Below are 22,948 nucleotides of genomic sequence, written 5' to 3' on the forward strand. Positions count from 1 at the left end.
AGAAATAATGGTAATCAAATCCTTGATGACAACAACACTCATAACAGTGACAAAACAATTACATTGACAATCAGGTTATGTTATTTTTAAAATGTTTCCTTTTCTTTTTCATAACTTCTTTAATACACTACTTCTCCGCTGCGAAGCGCGGGTATTTTGCTAGTAAATTAATAAATGAATAAAGATACATGGAGTAAAAGAGGGGAGACAACCTGCTTCCTCAATTAAAATGCTTATTCTAAAATGTTATTGATTAGTTCCTACCAGGTTTTGAAAAAGTTTTGTACAGGTCTTCTAAGTGCGAATTTGATTTTTTCCAGTTTGAAATAGTATATAGCATCAGTTACCCACTGACTTAGAATAGGAGAGTTTGGATTCTTCCAGTGGAGCAAGATAAGTCTACGTGGCAGTAGTGAAGTAAAGGCAATTACAGTTTGTTTGCCCTTCTCCACTTTAAGCCCATCTGGAAGAACACCAAACACAGCTGTTAGTGGGTTAGGAGGGATTATAACTCCAAGGCTGTCTGAAAGGCATTTAAAGATTTTAGCCCAAAATGATGTTAATTTGGCGCCTGCCCAAAACTTGTGGCCCAGTGAGGCTGGAGCTTGATTGCAGCATTTGCAGGTTGGATCTTGCCCTTAGAATATCTTGGACAATTTTAAATGAGAGAGATGTACTCTATATATAATTTTGAGTTGAACTCTGTGCATACCTTCCACTCCATTTTCTGACACGTTGAGTGATAGATCCTTTTCCAACTGTACTCTTGGATCTTTGAAAGGGAGGGACTTTAAAATGGTTTTATATATTACTAAGATGCTGTCTGAGTCCTCAAGACTGACCAATATTTTTTCTGGCATAGAGGTAGGTGGGAGGTGAGGACAATTGGGCAGGTTCTGTTTAACAAAGTTTCTAATTTGAAGGTAGTGAAAGAAATGTGTTGCTGGAAAGTTAAATTTGGAGTGTGATTGTTCATAGGATGCAAAGATGTTGTCTATATACAGATCTCTAAGTGATTTAATCCCAAATATTTTCCAGACATTAAAAACTGTGTACTGTATGTTTGAGAGTGCCAGTTCTTTTAAGACAATATCTTAGAAATTCCCAAATGCAAGTCTGCTTTCTTTCTGGCACTCAGATTATTCCTAAATCCATTTCATACAAACACAGTAGGCATCAAGACTGAATGTGACCCTTAAAGACCTGGAGTTGGGTGAATAGACTTCTCTGGGCACAGCTAAGCATCTGAGCACAGAATACAAAAACCACACATGTTCAGTAAAAGCAGCCCAGGCCATTACAATATAAACACAATTTAAGTCCATTCCAGTGATCCTCTTCAAACTGCACCATGAAAATACATGGAGTCGCTACTTAGGATGCATGATGGGCTTTCCTAGTTTTTGATTCTTTATGTAACACATTTTCTTTTCAGACCTATACATCAACTACCGCCGCCATCCTCCATTAAGAATAATGTTTGTTTTTTCATTTTCTCGGAATGGCTTGAATTATAATCATTGCTGTCAAAACTGTCATTTTAGTATTCAAGAGAACTCCAGAGGTGATGCAGTATTGCTGTTGTTTATTCTAGGTGTGATTTTAACTACTTTGACAGATTGCCTAATGTCTTCAACTACAGGCAGTCATTTGGAAGAAGGAGGAGGAATGATTTGTGAGTTAACGGTCCTCACTAGAATTTTGCTTCAGGGTTTTTTTCCTCTCTTTTGTGGTTATGGTGGTTGCACCCCAACTAACAAGTCCAAGCAGAATCTCCGCAGTACGAGTCTTTACTCCTTTAATTTAAGATTTTTAATTTGTCATGTTAGATGGACTAAATTTTGGTTTGCAAAAGACTACAGTTTTTGAGGTTTCTTCCTGTTATTTGCAATTTTTGACCATCATGTTTAAAGCAGCATCACAGCTTGTGAGAACCTGACGTTAGGAGGGCAATTTGTGTTGAAGGCTGAGATGGCGAGAGGTAGTGACCAGGGTTTAAAGAAAGAGAGGCAGGAGGAAATATAATTAGTTCTTGAGCATAACGTTGATGGGTCAAGTGGGAAAGAAACATCACAAGAAAAGTGAAAAAGGTAGGACCTGTTAAGGAAACTAATAAGATCATCAGGAGGCAATACAGAGGGTCATAACTGGAAAGCGAACAGCAAGGATAAGGTAGGAATGTAGTCAACCAAGGGGAAGGGTTCAAAAACCAGAAAAGCTGAACTGAACCAAAACCATCAATGTTAAATAGACGTTGTGGTCAAAGGAAGGGGTCCTCACACTAAATCTTCCCTAAAGAATGTTTTTAAGCTTGTATTTGCATTAACATTTGAGAGATTTCAAAAAAAGATTCAATACACAGATGCCAGAATCTGTGTATCCACATCATTTATAGGTGGGAGGTGATGACACAAAATGTTACTGTAGGGTGTTGCAGATTATTATAAATGCAAAGAATTGTGGTCAAAAAGGGAATGCAAAGGTCAAAATACTAGGAACCAATACAAATTCAGTCAGCCAGAAGCCAGAGAGCGAAAAAATCTGTTATGATGAAAATGTGTCGAAGGACAATGTAAGAGCCTGAACTAACTAATTATTGTCAAAAAGCAAATCCTGCATCAGAGCCAGAAAGGCCATTAAGAAGGAAACCAAAATGAATGGTCAAAGTCAAACGCAAGTTCAAAAAGTGAAAACAATACTTGATGTTAGGTGTGCTTTGAAAAAGAAGCTAACTAGCACTATGCAGTTGTTTTCTTCATCCAACAGAGTGATAATTCGCACCAGAAATTGTGCCATATTTATACCTCAATTTCCGCGATGACCACAGTCACATGATGCAATACCAGCATCACATGAGCAAAGAATAAAATGAAATAAAAAGTAAAAGAAAAGACTTTGTCAAAGCAAATCAACAAGAAGAAAAAAGAAACTGTTATAATGAATTCTCTGTTAATACAAACAACATAATACCTCAAAATACAGGTATACAAATGTTTCAATGTGGCATAATTGGAGCTTGAAGTGATTCAAATATTCAAAACCAGGAAAGCAACCCTAACAATAGGGCCTACTTGAAGCTGCAACATTTACTGTATGTGAAAAGTTCTGTGATGTCACAATGTGATGTGATATGGAGTCTCAAACAAGGCAAAATTGGGGTGAGGCCTACAAAAGGCTTCGATGAGAGGCTTTACTGGTCAGGCCAGGCCTCCTATTGCTTGCCTGGAACAGCCTCACCCCAATGGGACTTAATCCCAGGTTCAGTGGCTTGGCGCAGGCCTAGCAGACCCTAAAGGGATTGAAGCCCTCAAAGAAACTTTAACAGTTCTTAAAATCTATCAAAAAAAAGCCCCATAAGTAGGAGGGTCACTGTAAACCTCAGGTTGTGTGCAGAGGGCCTCAAGATTATCTTTATAAAAAGAAGTATTTATTAACATAAAAGGATAAATGAAAAGCAAGTCACCAAAGAGCAAAAGAGGCAAAAAGGAGCTGCTTAATAGGAAATCCTAAATAAAAAAGTCTTAATGCATAATCCAGAAACAGAATCCTTAAAACACAGCAAGAGGATATAAAAACAGAAAATCCAATAACAAATAACAATATACACAATTTAACAGAACAAAGTATTGAAATTCTGCCTTTGGCTCTAATATAAAACCAGAAGGAGGACTCAATAGCTATGATATCAGGGTGGCCCCGCCTCTTGAGGGACCACCCACAAAGTGCAAGAAAAAAAAAGGAGACAGTGCATATTTAATCAATAAAAAAACAACATCAAAAGAAATAACCTAAAATGATAACATAACAATGATTCAGAGTAAAACAAAAATATACAACCGTCACATATTCAGGACCTGAAAGTGCCATGTAAATAATGAAAATCAAGAGGGTTATCAAATATGCATTTTTAAATTCAACTCAGAACATAAAACAAACATCAAAATAAGATTCTTTAGCTATGTATACTTTAAATGACACAACAGCTCACACATAAAAGTGTGTATATATGACAGTCACATGACTTATGATGGGCATAGAGACCATAAACTACAGGACTGTGGCCATACAAAGATTGTCCCAAAATTATAGTAGCCATCAAAAAACATAACATAAAATAGCATTTCCTGAATAAGGATTTTATAATAGAAAAAGTGAGAAAACTATTTATAAACTCACAAACGGTACACAGGTAAGTACAGGTAGACCTTCACTATTCCGGTACACCTCAGGTCCAAAAAGTGCAGAGTTAAATATGGGATCCCAGAAGGATCACCTCTAAATTGTAGCTAAACAGCTTGTCATTCATTTAAAATGTCATGAAAATCAGTACAAGTTGGATAACAAAGGAAACAGGAACATTAAATTAATAAGGAAGTGATTTCATGTACTAGAAAGGTATCAAAGAACCCAACATTTCAAACGGTATGGTACCAACATTTGATATTTTCAGTACTGGAAGTAAACGTCAGGCTTTCTCTCGATCCCTCAACCTTGACTTAACCCCCTCTTTAATGCTTTGACATGCTCGGTGCTTAATGTCCCCCCCTCACTTTAAAGTGATTATGACTTCATGAGCTCTCCCAACCCTCATTGCTTCGATGCAGTGCTTAGTGTGATGTGATGGGAGACAGCTATGAAAAGTGATGCAGTAGTATGAACAGTAGTGTTATCAGGACTTCATGGGCTCCTTCTCCGCACCCTTGTTTCTACTCACTCTCGGCTTAAAGGGGGAACCCTCCCCCTTATTGCTTTGAAACAATCGTGACTTCATGAGGATCACCTAATTTATTGATCAATGTGGTATATGACACGGTGCATCAGAGACAAGAATATGAAGAGTGATGTGCTTGAAGTTTGACACATCGGCAACTTCAAGGGGGACCTATTTGGTACTATTACTGAGGTCCGAAAAGCTGGTATTGATACTGAAGTCAAACCTTTAGTAATGATCCAAAATTCCCATGATTTCACTGAAAAGACTCTTTCAAAAAGAACAAATCATTCACAAATCACCTACTACTATTCTTTTCCTGAACTTACAGTCTCCTTTTTTATGTCAGCAGGACAGCATTGGTTCCAAGGCAGGAATGAACTCTGAATGGAAAGCCAGCACATCGCAACGAATAATCACTCATACTGGTCAATTTCATTAACCTCAATAATGAACCTAACACACACATTTTTGGAATTTGAGAGGCAGTAGAAAGTGACAGTGGCCAGGATGACAGTGAACAGTAAATTAACCCTGGTTCTCATGTCCTCCCATGTATTTGAAATTTAATCATTCATCAGTCCTGATTGATTCAGTTCAGCTTGCAGGATTAGACTTATACAGTGTATAACTGAAAGACTTGTGTGTGTGTGTCTCTCTCTCGCACCTGTGTGTGTGTCTATCTGTCTGTCTGTCTATCTCGTGTGTGTGTGTGTGCGTGCGTGTGGGTGTGTGTGTGTGTGTGTGTATGGAGCAGTCCGCTTTAATTACATTCAACCCCAGCCACTAGCTGGTACATGCATGCACTTCTAAATTTATTTGGTGCTTTCATGCACCTCACTTCTCACTTCTAAAAACCTTTTTATCCCATAATACTTCTGGGAACAGTAATCAAACATGGCTCCTGATTTTTGTTTTATCCACTCTTCTGTTGTCAAAACTGCTTAATCTAGTCATGGGAACAGGAGTTTCTTTTGGGCACAAGGCAGGAACAACTGAGGACAGGATACCACTCACACATACAGTGTATGGCCCATTTTATATAAAAAATAATAATAATAATAATAAAGGTTAGGCATATGGGAAGGTGTCTGGTGTCTGCAAGGAAATTGAAAGCAGAACTTCCAGACTTCACAAAGATGGTGCTTAGGCAGAGACTGGAACACTGGGCTCTGTAGATGTGTGGCAGCAGTGCTAGCTAGTATGCCATGATGCCATACAACACTGTCAAGTAACACAGCATATGGCAGCAGAAGGCACATCATTTCACCATGTTTAATTTTTTTGTGAAATGTTGGACAGTTCCAAGCGTTTCTCTGCTGTACCACCATGTTATCAGTGATTTTTTTTTCCTTTTTAATCTATCTTATCTTTTCTGTCTGATGTCTGTCTTTGGGCATATGTTATGTTGTTTTACTACTCAGGAAATCTATATAAATAAAATTATCGTACACTTTGCCTGTCAACCTGTTTGTATGCCAAATTCCTTAAAAAAGCAGCCATATCGATTTCCACTAAATTTTACTGTACAGCTCCATTGCTAATGGGAGGACACTTTATCAGTACATGCCGATAAGTTTGCACTGGCCAAAGCGGTACCGCAGGTACACCATTTTCTTCTCAACTAATTTGGGTAACAATTTTATTATCCTGCTGGATTACAGCTTTTGTTTAAGAGTACGTCATTTTGGCTCATCATGGGTTGTGGTTAGCCATGTTGAATCTCCATGATGAGTTTTCCATGATACTTTTCTGAGAAATGTATGGGTGCTAAAGGTGTTGCTAAACTGTTAAGCAGTAATGTTCCTTTCTTTCAACCACCCAAATAAACTCCAAAACACCCTGTTTTCAATTTCATGAATGTGTATTGAAAAGAGAACTCGACTGTTTGCTCACAACTACCTATTGTTTTGTGATATTATATTATAAGCTGGTTTACAAAATGTGTGGATGGATATTATACCTAACCAACAGAGCAGGATTCAGACCTCCAGATATGGACCCTGGTGGTCTGCTTCATGTTGGTGCAACGTCCAGATAAGAATTTCATTCCAGTGGGTACACGGAACAATAATTGAAATAAACTGTCACATGTAACATCTGCTAATCGGCGAGAAGTTGACTGAGCAGAGCAGACTGGCTCATTTTCTATCATGGTGGTGCTAAACAACGGCAAGATTGTATTTTTTTATTTTAGGCAGAAGGGATTATGACATCACATCATTTTTATTCAAGTGAACATACTGATTTTAAATAAATGTTGAATGAATCCATTCTGAATTAACCTTTATAACAGTGTTTCTCAACCTTTAAGTATTTGCAACCCAAGTTTTCATAACAGTTTTAATTGTGCCCCCCTAAGGTTTTTTTGAAAGGAGCCCACTAATACCAGTTTGTTCTTTTTTAATTAATGATATATCATAGATGCATATTTTATTATGGGCGGCACGGTGGCACAGTGGGTAGCGCTGCTTCCCGTGTCCTCCTTGTGTGGAGTTTGCATGTTCTCCCCGTGTGTGTGTGGGTTTCCCCCAGGTATTCTGGTTTCCTTCCACAGTCCAAAGACATGCAGGTTAGGTGCATTGGCGATTCTAAATGGTCCCTAGTGTGGGTGTGTGTGTGTGTGTGTGTGTCCTGCGGTGGGCTGGCGCCCTGCCCGGGGTTTGTTTCCTGCCTTGCACCCTGTGTTGGCTGGAATTGGCTCCAGCAGACCCCCGTGACCCTGTAGTTAGGATATACCGGGCTTGATAATGGATGGATGGATATTTTATTATACCTATTTAACTTTTATTGACATTTATCTAACTCTATATTTATTTTTCTAGTATCAGAATGTAGTTTACTTTAATTTGTTTTGGTTTCAATAGATGTATTTTTCATATTTTCGATTCTTGTTTTCTTTTTTTCACATCTTCGCGCCCCCCTTTTTGTTACTTCATGCCCCCCTAGGGGGGCCCACCTCACAGTTTGAGAACCACTGCTTTATAACATTATTGAATACTGTCACTGGTGCTGTCTCCAGTAATGATACAGAAACCTACAACTATGTCTGTGAACCCCAATCCCCACCGCATTGTAGATGCTGTTAATGGGTCCAAAAATTCAACAAGCCATCCAGTTTATTAATGGAGGATTAAACATCTATTATTTAAAGCACAATAAGCCAAAGTAGTAATGTTTATGGTTCAAAGTCAGTAAGCAGTTACACCAATCATGGACTCAATCATACACAAAAAGGAAAACTGCTTGACTCATGAGAGCGGAGAAGTTGGTAGTGAGGTACTTGCCTTTCATTCGGTGATGACGAAAGGGTCATCATTTAAAAAAAGTTATGATTTCCTATCTTAACTCATTATACAAATATACCCAGGAAATTTTGGTTAATGACATGAAAGGTGAGTTAATAAGCACTGCGTGTTATTTCAAGCTCAATGGATACAAAACAGCTAAGGTGGCATTTAATGTATTAGGTTCCAGATTCGTTTTTTGTCATTGCACTTAGTACAACAAAACTGCAGCAATCCTAAAGGTGCATTCATATAGAGGGTGTCCCAAAATTCATGGAAGAAGTCATTTTGATAGAGAACACAGGTTTTTAATTAAAAATTGTAAATTTTAGATTGATTCATAAAGTATACAGTATAGGGTTATGTGTGGAATAGCATATCGGATAAATGGCCTCCACGTCTTTACTGCACATACGCACTCTTTTGTTGAAATTTTCCATGACCGTTTTGCATAAATGTGGCTGAGTTTCATTGGTACAGCGCTCAATTTCCTCCTTCAAGGCGTGGGTGGTCGTGGGCTTGATGGCATAAACCTTAGACTTCAAAAAACCCCAAAGAAAAAAGTCCAAAGGCGTTAAATCGCATGATCTGGATGGCCAATTCTGATCACCAAAACGGGAAATTACACGACCAGGAAAATTGCGAACTGTAGCTGCCAAACCTTCATTATTTTCAAAATATTGCTCAACAATGAAAACGCGTTGTTCTTTCGTGTAGCGCTCCATTTTTAATAACCCTGAACTATGGGCTGTCACCCTGTCTTTTTTTTTCGTTGGCAACACTTTACCGCACAAATGGCGCCAAATTCAAATCTTGCGTGAATTTTGGGACACCCTTTATAATGGACTTAATCTTTATATATAATACACTACCATGGCTATCTGTCTGTCCAGGATTTTCAATCACCTGTAGCTTGCAAACCGTTTCACCTATTGACCTGAAATTTGGTACATATATACTACATGACATCCGCTTTCAGGGTGATGATTGACCTCCAAGGTTATTTTTCTTTTTATTTTTATTTTATTGTAGAATCAACTCTCTGCAGTGGCCAGCAGGGTGGCAGTGCAGCTCATCTGTATGGGCGCCGTTCTCATCCCTACCACCTTTGCCGTGACTTCCCCTACCTCTTCATATCTTAAATCATTCTTGAGGCAGATTGAAGACTTAAGTGCCAGCTTAAGTGAGAAATTAAGGAAAACATACTAAGTAATTGCAACACAAACACTGACTTAATCAGTTTTAAAGTAAAAAGATGCGAACGAAAGAAGAGAAGAAGCAGGCCGCTAGGGTGGAGAAAAGAAGAGCTGGTCAGGAAGCAGCAAGCCCATCAACCTCTGAGCAAATGAATGCTAAACGTACAGAGAAAGAGTATGAAAACTAGGAATGCTCAAGTCAAGTGTATTCGCTGCATGTTACTGGTTAAATTATAATGCAATACAATATAATGCAGTATAATAGAATAGTTAAATGTTGCACTTAAGTATGATGCACATATACGTTGAGTACAATAATAGAAATAGATAAATAATATAACTTGCTTAACTTGTAGTGCAGTAGTGACTGTTGTTATAGTGGTCATTGTCAGCCATTATAAGTGTTTAGTAGTATTCAGTTCTCGAACGATTCTGAGGTATAAATTGTTAGTTTCTTTTGGAAAAGACTAGTCAATAAAAATGAAAACATTTGGTTGGATTCTGGTCCATTTGACTGGTGTGGCACCTTATGATGTCTCCACATGAGCCACTGAGTCTTCCTTCTCGGAGGTTGGGGGACTTTAATCCATACATACAAAGCAGACAGCATTATACCTTCCTTTGCATAAAAATACTTAAAATTAAAAAGAAATGTGTCTCATGAAATTGACTTGGCAAGAGGGATATTGAAAAGCTAGTCACAGGAAACAGTCTCCAGTTGACTCTGACAGCCTTGCTGAATCAGTAGATAAACTTAATATCTTTTCCAGCATTTCTGAACTTCTGTGCTGGTGGTATAATAATAAATATTAGGGCAATGGTAGTAATGCCACATTAGATTATTTCCCGTGAAGTTGTATATAGGCACCTTTTTTATCCTTTATTAAATTATCCTGGAAGCAAATTCTGCATGCAAGCATTTTGCCCATCAGCTTGATAGCAAAGTCGGTGCTAGGCAGATCTACTTTCTTAAAATAAGAAGCTAAAAAAAAAAGGAAGGCCGTGGGTGACGGCTGAAATAAAAAGCAAAATTGAGACTGCAGACAAGTGATCTCCTTTTTTGTCAACCAGCCTGAAACATCCTAAAGGGATTTTTGTTGTTTTGTTATTTTTTTTTTTTTTTGCCAAAATTTGGTGTCATCATCTCCTAGGAATACAAAAAAAAGTTGTCAGTGACCTTGACAAATTATGTCTGTTATAATTTGACAGAAAAAAGAGTTGTTGTTTTTTTTTACCTACATGAAAGATTTCTTGGAAGCTTTTCTGAGCTAATCAAATATCATATGAGAAAAAAATAACATTCTCAGTCCACTTAATCTAAATCAGAGCTTGAGGGGGTGCCAGGGCCTATTCCAGTAGGAACATGTCCCAGAGGTAGGGTACCAATCCTTTGCAGTGCCCTCTTATGCACACAGGGGCAAATAAGGAACCAATTAACCTAACAAGCATATCTTTGGGGATCAGTGATGAGAACCAGCACTGGAGAATATGCATGGGATTCAAACGTAGGATTTGGGAATCATGGAACACTGAATCAAATAGCTTTTTATAGATATAAACTAATGGAAGAAAGGAACACATTTTCTGGAATGAGAAACGTTTAGTTTTCTCATCTCTCTCATTTTCTGAAACTGCTTTTCTGGCTCCAAACAGGTCTGCCCAGACTTCCCTGTCCCCAGCTACAGATTGTAGCTCTTCCTGAAGAATCCCAAGGTGTTTCCAAACCAACTGAGAGATTTAATGTCCAGGGTCTGCCGTAGGGTCTCCACCCAGTGGAACGAGCCCAGAGAAGCTCGAGGAGGACCAGCATGCACAAACCACCTCAAATGGCTCCTCCAGATCTGGAGGAGCAGTGATTCTACTCTGAGGCTCTCACAAATTGCTGTGCTTCTCACCTTATTAGTCGACTATACTTCCTTAGAAGGTTGGCATCCTTCAACATTTGCAATAAGATGCTGCAGATGTTCTATCAGAGGGTTGTGGCGAGTGCCCTCTTCTACGCGGTGGTTATCTGGGGAGGCAGCATAAAGATGAAGGTCGCCTCACACCTGGACAGTTTAACATCTGTGGCAGAGCGACGGGCGCTAAGCAAGCTCCTGTCAATCATGGAGAATCCACTGCATCCACTGAACAGTGTCATCTCCAGGCAGAGGAGTAGCTTCAGTGACAGACTTTTGTCACTGTCCTGCTCCACTGACAGTCTGAGGAGATCGTTCCTCCCCCACACTATGCGACTCTTCAGTTCCACCCGGGGGAGTAAACGCTAACATTATTCAAAGTTATTGTCTGCTTTTACATGCATTTTTATTACTCTTTAATTTAATATTGTTTTGTTGTATCAGTATACTGCTGCTGGATTATGTGAATTTCCCCTTGGGATTAATAAAGTATCTATCTATCTATCTATCTATCTATCTATCTATCTATCTATCTATCTATCTATCTATCTATCTATCTATCTATCTATCTATCTATCTATCTATCTGTCTTATTACATGGTGTCGGCCTAGCAGTCCTGTGAAGAAACCTCATTTTTTGATGCTTATCTCATTACACAGAGCCCATGAGCATAGGTGAGGACAGGGATGTTGACTGACCAATAAACAAAGAGTTTTCTTTTTAGATTCATCTCCCGCTTCACCACCATATAGTAGTACAGCATCCACAGAACAGCTGCCACCATTTATCTTACATTCCTTTTTGCCAGTGGACAGAATACCCACCTCAGTGCCAGGGTAGTGGGGAGTGGACTCTGTGAGGCCATCAGTCAGCGGCACTGTGGCCAGTACTATAACATCTGACCTTACAGCAGGACAATGCCAGGCCACACATAGAGCAGCTGCTCTGGTTTCCTGAGGATTGAATAGTGGTGTGCTTGTTGCTGCCTTGGCATGCCTTCTATTCTGCTCTTAATCCAATAAAACACCTATATGATGCCATTGCTTGCAACATTTGGAGATGTGACCTTCTGCCAGCCATTGGCCTGCAACTTTATTAGATGATTCTGCAGAGATGGGAAAACGTTCAGCAAGTGCAGATTCAGAGGATCACTGGGTGTGGGTTAGAGCTGTCAAGCAGTGGTGGCTACAAGAGGTGGTCAGCCAAGATACTGAGTATAGTATTAGACAGCTTTTATACATATTCCTCTGCATATTCTTGGGTTTTAAAACACGAGGAATCAATTTCTGCTGTTTTTTCATGTTTTTCTTTGAATTTTATCCAAATGTCTTGGTTTTCCAGATTTATGTGATGCTATTTTGCAGATCACGTGACCTGAATTGTCACACTGATGACACGATAGACATTACTCTTTAAATATGGCAGCATTTTCACAAACATGATTTTTCAGTGGAAAAAACAAGTTCAAAAGAATCTTTAGCATCCATTAACTTATTTGCCGAGTAGGCCCTAATAGTAGGATTTTTTGTTGGGTTTCCACTTTAACTTTATCTCTACTTCTCGAATCCCATCTTGTCCTTTTGTTCACGGTATTCCCAGTTTAGTTCTGATTTCACGTTGTTGAACCTTGGGTTGCCTCACCACATTCTTTTCTTTGTTGTCATCTCCTGTATTTTTAAATACTCAATGTGTCCATAACACTGAAGAACTGCAAGGTTACTGTTGTTAATTTTCATAATTGTTATTATTTTTATGCAGTTTTTTCTTGTAGTCTTGTTGTTTTCTTTTCAATCAAATTAGCTTGCTATTTTGGCAATGCAAGTAGAAATTTCATTTCCACAATGACTATTGTTTTTTGTTTTTCCATCAGCATATACTGTATTTGAAAAATAAATATCTGACCAATAACCATAATTGGTGCCCCACTCCACTAACAGCTGCTTCACTAACCACAATGTAATTTGTTCAAATCTGCAAGAAATGAAGCCATGGATGGACTGGCAACTCTGCCAGGGTAGTTGGTGGTAAGTTTCCCAGGCAGTATAAAAGATTGGCAGTCAGCAACTGTCAGCTGAAGCAATTGGTTCATTCAATATGCTGGGTGGCAATATACTTTTGGCATCACCACATTTTAGCTTCCTGCAGAGCACCATGGGAAAAGTAGTTGAAGCAAGCAGTCCTGTTAGGGACTTCCAGAACTGTTGGAGAGTGCTCTTTTGGCAACTCGGCCAGGCTGGTTGGTAAGTTTCCTACCCAGTGTAATGGATGGCCAGTGGACAAGTGTTGGCTGTGGCAATGTGCTGATTCATTATGCTATGTGGCAGAATCGCTCCAGAATCACTCAATTTTTGATTCCAGTAGGACAGAAATGAAATGTAATTGGAGCAAGCAATCCATTTGGGGATCTCCTGATCTGTTGGAAGGAGGTCTTGGCAGCAATTGGGCCATAGTGGTTGGTGTTAAATTTCATGGACAGTGTAATGGTTTGGCATTGAGCAACTGTCAGCTGAAGTAATGAGTTCATTCAATTTGCTGGGTGGCCATATACCTCTGGCATCACCACACTTTAGATTCCAGCAGGGCTCTATGGGAAATTTAGTTGGAGCAAGCAGGACTTCCAGAACTGTTGGAGAGCACTCTTGGCAACTTAGCCAAGGTGGTTGGTGGTACCTTTCCTAGCCAGTATAATGGATGGGTAGTGGGCAACTGTTGGTTGAGGTTATGTGGTCATCCAGTATACTGGGGGTCAGCATAGCTCTGGCATCTCTCCACTTTAGATTCAAGCAGGGCTACATAGGAACTGTATTTGGAGTAAGCAACCCTGTTGGGGACTTCCAAAACTGCTGAAGAAACCTATTGAGAGGCAGCTTCCCTGCCCTCATCCATCCTACCTGGAAGTATGATTGAAGAACACTTATGACATGCAAAACAGTCCCAGATCGTGCTCTAAATGTTTCTCCTCCATGGTGCATTGAGTTGGAGCTGAGAACGCTCACCTAAAAAGGAAGAGGAGAGACCTGGTCTTAACAGTTGTGTTCTGGATTTGTTGTGGGAGACGATCTCTACCACTTGCACTATCCCAATTAAGAGTCCCAAGGTCCAGAGACTATTCTGGAAGTACAGGGTGGGTTCCTTTTCATCACATTGAGAATTAATCTATCGGCATGTGTTTTGGAGCAATGGAGGGAAATCCACAACGAAACTGAACACAACGACCAGGCATGGGATTCCAACCCAGAATGTGGAATCTGTGAGGCATCATGATTGTCTGTTGCAGCATTATGCTGTTTGAAAGATCAGACTCGACACATTTAAAAAGGTTTGGGGCAGCAACCCGTATATTATCCCTGGATGCAATGGGTTGATTTGTAAGACAGAAGTGTTTTGGTTGGAGTCCAGACATTGTGACCCCTGGCCTTGCATGGAATTACCTTCTCTTTGGTCCATACAACATCCTCTAGCTTGCACGTACGTGACAGCTGTTATAATCAAAGAATATCATGTTGAAATAGTTCATATTTAACAATATACAGTTCACTATCTGATTGTTGGCTATATTAGACAATAAGATAATATTACATTGTAAAATCTGCCCATATCAATTCAGAGCTGCAGGGGCTTGTACCTATCCCTGAGACAATGCAGGAAGTAACACTAGAAAGTAACCCAGAACTCCACCGGGACCATTCACGCACACTCTCACTCTCAGTTTATAATCACAGATCAACCTAATACGAATATCATTTCAAAAATCTACATCCATGTTAAAAGAGATAAAATGTGCCTGCAATATGGAGACTTTTTTAACAGCGCTCCATTTTTTTCAAATTTCTGAGAGGTAGCTAAAGGCTTTAAAGAAACGTTGGATGAATTTATACTGTAGAGAATAAGCACAAAGTTTGAGTCGGAACATTTGCTCTCCCCTCATTGTCTTTCTTAACAGGTGCGTCTTAAAGTGTTTGGCTATATGAATTACCCGATTCTGCCTGGCATTTGCATAACACTGTAGTCTGATATCCACTAAATATACCAAGTTGACAGAAGAAATCACAAGAAAACTGCCAACTGCTTTGGTTTAAATATGCTTTGTGTATAATTATCTCTTTTACACTCTGTGTCTGCTAGATAACAAGGAAATAACAGCTCTCGAATCTTCAGCCAGGCATGAACTATGAAAGAGGTAATTTCCAAAAAGGTAACTGCATTAATGTCATGCATTCAGATTTCTGAATTTCAATCTTTGTGCAAAAGAAAATCTCACAATCCCTTCAGGAGAGACTTTTTAATCTGCACCCAGGCAGACCTTCCGCTGTTTGCCTGCTTATCGGAATGGAGTAAAGATCAGGTGTAAAATGATTTAACACATTACCTCATAAAATGAGGTAGAAATTAACTCACCCATTCCCAGACATTCACTGATTATTTTAATTTTTTACCTGCTAAATCCAACCTATAGATATGAGAAGGATTCAGATGGCAGTCACAATCATGCAGCCAGTATCATGCATGTTACATGTTTCAGGATGGGCTGCACTGTATTCTCTTAACTCCAACTTCAGATTTACTGTCATGAGTACACTGTACCAAGAGATTCTTACTGACATGGCTCTCACAGATGAATGACAGGTAACTGCACAACACCATCAAGACAATACAACAACTTCCTCTTCTTCTAAAGATTTTCCCACTTTCATGTGGCGTCCCTATATTTTCCCAGCCTCCTCCACTCTCATTTATCATATACTTGATACCTGATACCACTCCCTCCCTTAGATGGCCTTTCACACAGTCCATCTACTTTGTCTTTGGTCGTCAGACACCTCCATAATCCACGATTCCTCTCCCTACATTGCTCACCTCTAATCTCATGACATGCCCATGGCACTTTAACTGCCTTTCCTGTAATTCTCTTAGAGATTTTTCCAACTTTAACTGAATCTCCGATCCTCTCATTCCTGATCCACATCTTCAGTTCCATAGAACATTTCTAACTGTGCAGGCTTCTGATCCATACCACAATGCAGGTCTGATGGCTGCTTTATACACATGACCCTTTGCTCTTGTTGCACTGATTCTTTGGTCATATAACACTCCCCAGGGGCGGCACCACCATTAAAGTAAATTAGGCATTCACTGAGGGTGCAGATCATAGGGGTGACCCAGCCACATGAGCTGGCACACTAATAAATGTGGCCTAAGGTGCAAAATAACTAAGCACCAGCACTGACAATTCTGATATCTTTTTTTTTATTTGTACAATCTGATTACATTCTATGGTTATTTCTAGATTTGCTGTAGCTCTCCATCCTCTGTTATGATTGATCTAAGATATATGAACAAAAAATATCAATACAAAACCATATATTCAATTTAACATTGAATGATATATGTATGCCTCCAGTGTCAGGAGGTATGATTATGGAAAGAACTTCTTGTTCTGCGTACCCTGGCAGAGTTAAAATGTTCAGAACTGGAAGGAGATCATTCTGTTCATACTTATGGGGTGTATTAATAATGGGGGTAACACAGAGTGTAGGAGTCAAGTGGAGAACTTGGTGAACTCGTCTTGGTGTAAAGAGAATTGTCTGCATCTTAACATGAGCAAAAGCAAAGCACTGGCGATCGACTCTTGCCACATCAATGAGCCCCTATGTCCGGTCAGTATTCAAAGAGTGGATATAGAGGTGGTCCACTCCTACAAGTACTTGGGGGTCTACATCAATGACAGGTTGGACTGGTCTCAGAACACAGAAAAACTGTATAAGAAGCAGAGCGGGCTATTTTTTCTTAGTAAACTGTGCTCCTTTCATGTGGAAAGTGACATGCTTCACATCTTCTACCACTCTGTGATGGCCAGTGCAGTTTTCTACACTGTGGTATGCTGGGCTGGTAACGTCACTTCAAGAGAGGCCCACTGAATTAACAAGCTGATTAAAAGAGCAGGCTCAGCTTTAGGACACACACTGGCACCCATGGAGGTAAAGGTGAGAATTCAAACAAAACGGAGCACCATTATGAACAATGCTGCACATGCTCTCTCTGACACACAAACACTGAGGACTTTCACTCAGCAGGTTTCTTTCACAATCAACAAGAATATGTCTACATAATGCCTCACTGGGACTGTGACAGCCAACTCAGAAGTTTTTTTTTTCTTTTTAATTTTCTTGCTTTATACTCAGTTGGGTGTAGGATCAGACCAAAGAGTATGTGTATATTTATTAATTAAATAATTTGTTTACTTACTATCTATCTATTTATGTATTTATGTATTTAAAGAGCTTCTGCAAAAAGCCCTGAATCACCAAGCTATTTACAAGGGCAGGCTCAGTTACAGGATGCATTCTGCCTAATGCCTCACTAGGACTGTGACGGCCAAGTCAGAAGGTTTCTTTCTTTTAATTTTCTTCCTTTATAGTCAATCTGGTGTGTGTTCAGGTCTATCTATCTATCTATCTATCTATCTATCTATCTATCTATCTATCTATCTATCTATCTATCTATCTATCTATATTAGTGCCTTGTTCTATCTATCTATCTATCTATCTATCTATCTATCTATCTATCTATCTATCTATCTATCTATCTATCTATCTATCTATCTATCTATCTATCTATCTATCCACTGACCACCTAGATTTCTTATCTGGATAGCTACAGTAAACTTATTGTTTTTCTAAAATCGACGGCACATGGCAGTTTGCTTTATCGCTCTCAAATGTGCAATATACCAAAGAATGAGCATTCAATAAATCAAAAACCTTAAAACAGACATCCAGTTCATACCTTTTGTATCAATGTTGTGAAACTAATGTACAACTATATGCCCAAATGCATGCATATATGTGTACGTGTTGTGAGCTGGACTCATGTGATCAGATGAACTTGAGAAAGAAAGATTCACACTGGCAGGAACTTTAGAACAATTTTTATGAGAACAGATCATTCAGCCCAACAAATCTCACCAATCCTATTTGTCTACCTTTTCTAAATTACATCAAGTTGAGTTTTGAAATTCCATAAAGTCCAACTCCAGTGGTTCTCAGACTCAGTCCTGGTGACCCAACATGGCTGTAGGTCTTTGTTCCAAGTAAATTCTCTTTAATTTGGACTCCAAGTCTTGATTTTGTCTGAGCGAATGGTAGACTGGTCAGACTGATTACACAGCAAGCAGTCACAAGAGTGTTGCACAATGGCTCCTGACTATCTAACATTATGTTTTATACTGTGAAAATGATAAGGAACAAGGAATGCAAGTGTTTTGGACATCACATACAGACGTGTGGCTATCTGTGTGGTATTTGTTATTAATTTAGGCCACTTAGCAGAGATCTGTTTTCTGTTTGAAATTAAAGAGTCTTTCCATTGATCGGTGGCAAAAAAAGTCAAGCTAAATCCACTGTGGTTCAATGTTGTCCACCTTAATAAAAGAATAAGGGTCTGTGTATGTGTATCTGCTGTTCATCCAGTTGCCGTGTCTCTGTCATTGCAACAGACAGCACATCCCAAACATTTGTAGAAATAAAATGCTTTGCATTTGTCATTCCAACTGATGACACATCACAAACATTTGTAGCCATACATTTTATTACCACAAGTGTTTGTGATGCACCATCTGTTGAAATGACAAATGCAATGACTTTTATTACCACATGCATTACTTAACACATTCCAGTAGAACGTTAATGCTGAGGTCTAGGTTGATTACTTAGGTTTTAACTTGTCTTAGACGGATAGCATGGCTAATATAACAGTAAAATGTGAAACCTTCCAAGGGGTGAATACTTTTTGTAGGCATTGAACAGAGATAGAACAGAGAAGTTCACTTTGTATCAGTAATATTAGTTAAAACATTAACATTATTTGCTGGCTGCATCTGCGGTGGGCTGGCGCCCTGCCCGGGGTTTGTTTCCTGCCTTGTGCCCTGTGCTGGCTGGGATTGGCTCCAGCAGACCCCACTCCGAGACCCTGTAGTTAGGATATAGCGGGTTGGATAATGGATGGATGGATGCTGGCTGCATGTCTGGTTATAATCATGTGTCTAATCTATAATTGTTTGCAGCTTACATGTCCTTCCTTTATCTTTGTGGGATTTTGTCTGGGTCCAAATTTTAAAGATGGAGGTCCTACATTAGCCCTGTGTGTGAGGATGTGCCTGAGTGGGCCCTGCAATGGACTGGCAACCTGCTCAGGGCTGATTCCTGCTCTGGTCCCCCCATTATCATGAATTGAATTAATGGAGGCTGATAATGTTATTTTATGGTACAAATGCATAGTGCAAATCATTAAACAAAAATATCAATGACAACTTGTAGGCAGGAATAGTAGTAACGCATCATATATTCATTTTAACTTATCTTTTGATGTTAATACATTTGTGCCTATTGCTGTTATGAAATGTCTGACTCCTCATAAATAATAATGCTCACTTAGATATTACCTTCATTAAAAAGGTTAATTTGCACATTACCCATACAAAGGCTGTCAAGCCATGCTTCTCCCTCTTGTGATAAATCAGCCACAAATGGAGGAATGATCATGTAAAAGTTAAATGTATTATTTGGAAATAAATGTCATACTATGCACTAGTGTGGTTGCTCTTATCTAATCTCTGCCCCAATTTATTAAAAGGGCTTTTCAGTTCAAATGCCAGGCTGACAAGTTTCATACCTCTAAATCAAGTTCTTCATTTGTGTGCTTAATTTATTTGCAGTCAAATTGAGTGGCTGCCATGCCAGCTGTAACATATTGGTCACATAGGGTGGTTGCACATCAAGGTAAAGGAAACTGGCATTTGAGCAGGAAAAAAAAAATCACCTTGAATCTGCCCCTGCATCAGGCAAAATGCAACATCATTTATTACATTTGGTTTCCTTTTCTTTCATATGTTGATGTCTAAACTTATATTACATACATTGCTGGACTATATGGCATTCTTATTGGATACAAAGTCTGTCTGATTTCTGTACTTTCTTTGACTGATTCACAGTGCTTGAGCAGCAAGGAACTATGCCAGCAACTTGGGGGGGTTGAGTATTGCAGAAAAGATTTAATTCTGGGCAAAAAGCAAGTCCATAGCAAGGCCCACTCACTCATCCTCTCACACATACAGCACACAACAGTTGAGACATTTGGGATCTGAACAGCATGCCCGTCTGTCACGGGGTGTCCAAACATACGCACACCAGCACTCACAGGCACGCTGAGATAATTCAGTGATGGCAATCAGCCTGACAGCATGTGTGCAAAGAAGCATAGGGAGCATATGGAAACTCCACATAAAGGGCATCTCATCCTCCTGGATACAAATCTGAAGCTTGAGTGTTGTCAGAGAGACTGCCATCTTCTAACATAACACTTAATGAGGTTTTCTCTTCTGAAAATAAAGAATAAGTAAATGACAGAATTTCAGTTCAGTACTAATTAATTGGACACATATATCCTGCATCTTTGGTGTTTAAGTCCTATCTTGAGTAACAGAATCAGAAATTCAATCATTTGTAAATTTGCTCTGTCCCTGATTTCCTCCATTATAGCAAATGTTTAACATGAATATGTTTCAAAATATGTACTGAACCCCCTAATTAACCTGTGCAAATCCCTGAAAGCCTCAAAATCAAAAGTGTGGGGGTCTCTAAATATACATCTCGCAAACATAACTTGTTTTGGTGTTACAAGTCACTAAGTGTTCGCTGTTGGGTTTTGAAGAAAATAGGCTCAAATTTGAATTCAGAAGCAGGTCGTTCTTCGGATGTTTGCTTTTATTTGAGCTCGTCTTACCCTTCAAACAACATGCTTCTGCTCTCCATGCTCTTAACTGACTAGGGCTTCACCATTAGACAGTGGCAGAGTGTCACTATAGCATAGAAAATTGGTTCACAATACTCAGTTATCTTAACCAAGCAACGAAGCAGCAATTTTAGGTTTTGTTTAGGCCTGAAAACCTCTCTCTGCTTTGGAAGTTTTTGACATTCTCGTGAAAAATCAAACAGATCAACAAAAAATTTTCAAATGAAGAAATTTCATCCGAGGGTTTGACTGCTCATCGACATGGAAAATGAGAACATGGCTTCTGATCTCTCTCATATAAGTAAATTTGCATCATGAAAGTGGAAATCAAAACTGTTCACTAGAGGCAATACAAATAGGTGCTCAACGGAGCAGTACATGAAACAAAGGCAATCGCCTACAAGTTTACAGTTGACCAGGCTGTAGGAAGCACCTCACTGGTCATTGCTCTGGTCCAAAAAGCAACACCACCTTTCTGGGATGTCCGCCTTTTATATTATCTTGGTCGGAATGGGCGGGGCTTCTCTGTCTCAGTTGCTCTTATTGGGTGTCTTCTCGGCATAAATGGAGACAAGACCATTACCATCAGTGCTCCCTCTCTTCCCAGTGGGGTATCGTATACCTTAGATGAGCCCAAAAGGTGATCCTCTGACAAGCATTCAAGACAAAGTATAACCTCCAGCGATCTGTAGCTGTCACAGCATGCTATGTAGCGTAACATCATATTAGCTTTCTAATGTCTGAATACTATTTGTTCTCACTCAGTAGAAGTCAGAGAAAAATGATAGCTAAAGTGGTCAGGAGATGAACTGAGATCAAAAATATGTGTGAAAGTCAATACCATGAAAAAAAAAAAAATCAGAAGTCGGAAAATGAGTTAAATAAACCAGTAAAGGGAACACTTTGAATTTCACATATTAGACGTTTACTTGATCCAAACATGCATAAGAAAGCGTTAACCCTTTCACTGATTGTGCCAATGATATCACACATTGCGCACTCCCATATAATCCTGGGAAATCCCCTGGGCAATGACTGGTGCCAGACTCTCAAAACAGCAACACTCACAAAAATCCAATATGACGTCATAGGGAGACAGTAAAAAGTCAAGGAATCAAGATAGTAGGAAAAATGGGCCCAAATCGAATTCCTTGAGGCCAAAAACCCAAGTTTAGGTGCATAGAAGTTCAAAACAACAGAATATAAATGGCAGAAAAAATGAATAAAATGCATCAATCCTAACACTATTGATGTGAAAGACACGAAATATGCATTTTGTTTGCTTTCATTTATTTTATATTTTTAGTTTGTGTAGTTTGAAATTATCTGTAAACTTGGACGGTAATGCTATTTTAAGAAGATCGAGCAAAAGAGACATCATATGCAGTGGTGTCGTCAAAACACATGCGATGGAGCGTCTTTGCCAAAAACAGCCATTACCATAAGACTATTCCCAAATATTGACTGAAATAACGTCACTGAAGAAAGAGTCAAAATAATAACAATATAAATTATTTATTCCTGTTAATAAATAATCAGTGAAATTCAACTGTCAGGATGTAATTCAATTTTATAACACTCACCTCAAACTTGCAGAATCATTGGTTTAATTCTAATTCTATCTCAGTTTTACTTTCAGGCCGCACACTGGATCGCTTATGGAGTCCAGGATGAATGTGTAAAGACATGCAGCCAAAATGTCCTCTAGTAGCCCCCTAAATTCTGTCCTGCTGTAAAATAGTCCAGTCTGTGGAATCACACTGGGCTCTCTGTCCTGATAAAAACACAACCAGGCTCCCATCAAGCTTAGTAGTTCTGTCTGTCTCTCTCAGCTTTGTCCCTTGATAAGAATTACTTCTGGTGTACCGACAGTATTTACAGCTTTTATTTATGGCACACAGTCACTGCACACAGTGATGTACAAGGAGGTGTTTCAACTGAAAGTGCCAGTTTCTGTTTTAGGGCCTTTTGCAAACAAACCTCCTGTCCTGTGTACTTTTCCAACCGGGTGACTTTCCACACCGATGAACTCCCTTAGTCTCAGTATTCCATTCCAATTTCCTTTT

The sequence above is a fragment of the Polypterus senegalus genome, chromosome 6, assembly GCF_016835505.1.
Source record: "Polypterus senegalus isolate Bchr_013 chromosome 6, ASM1683550v1, whole genome shotgun sequence".
NCBI classification, from domain to species: domain Eukaryota; kingdom Metazoa; phylum Chordata; class Cladistia; order Polypteriformes; family Polypteridae; genus Polypterus; species Polypterus senegalus.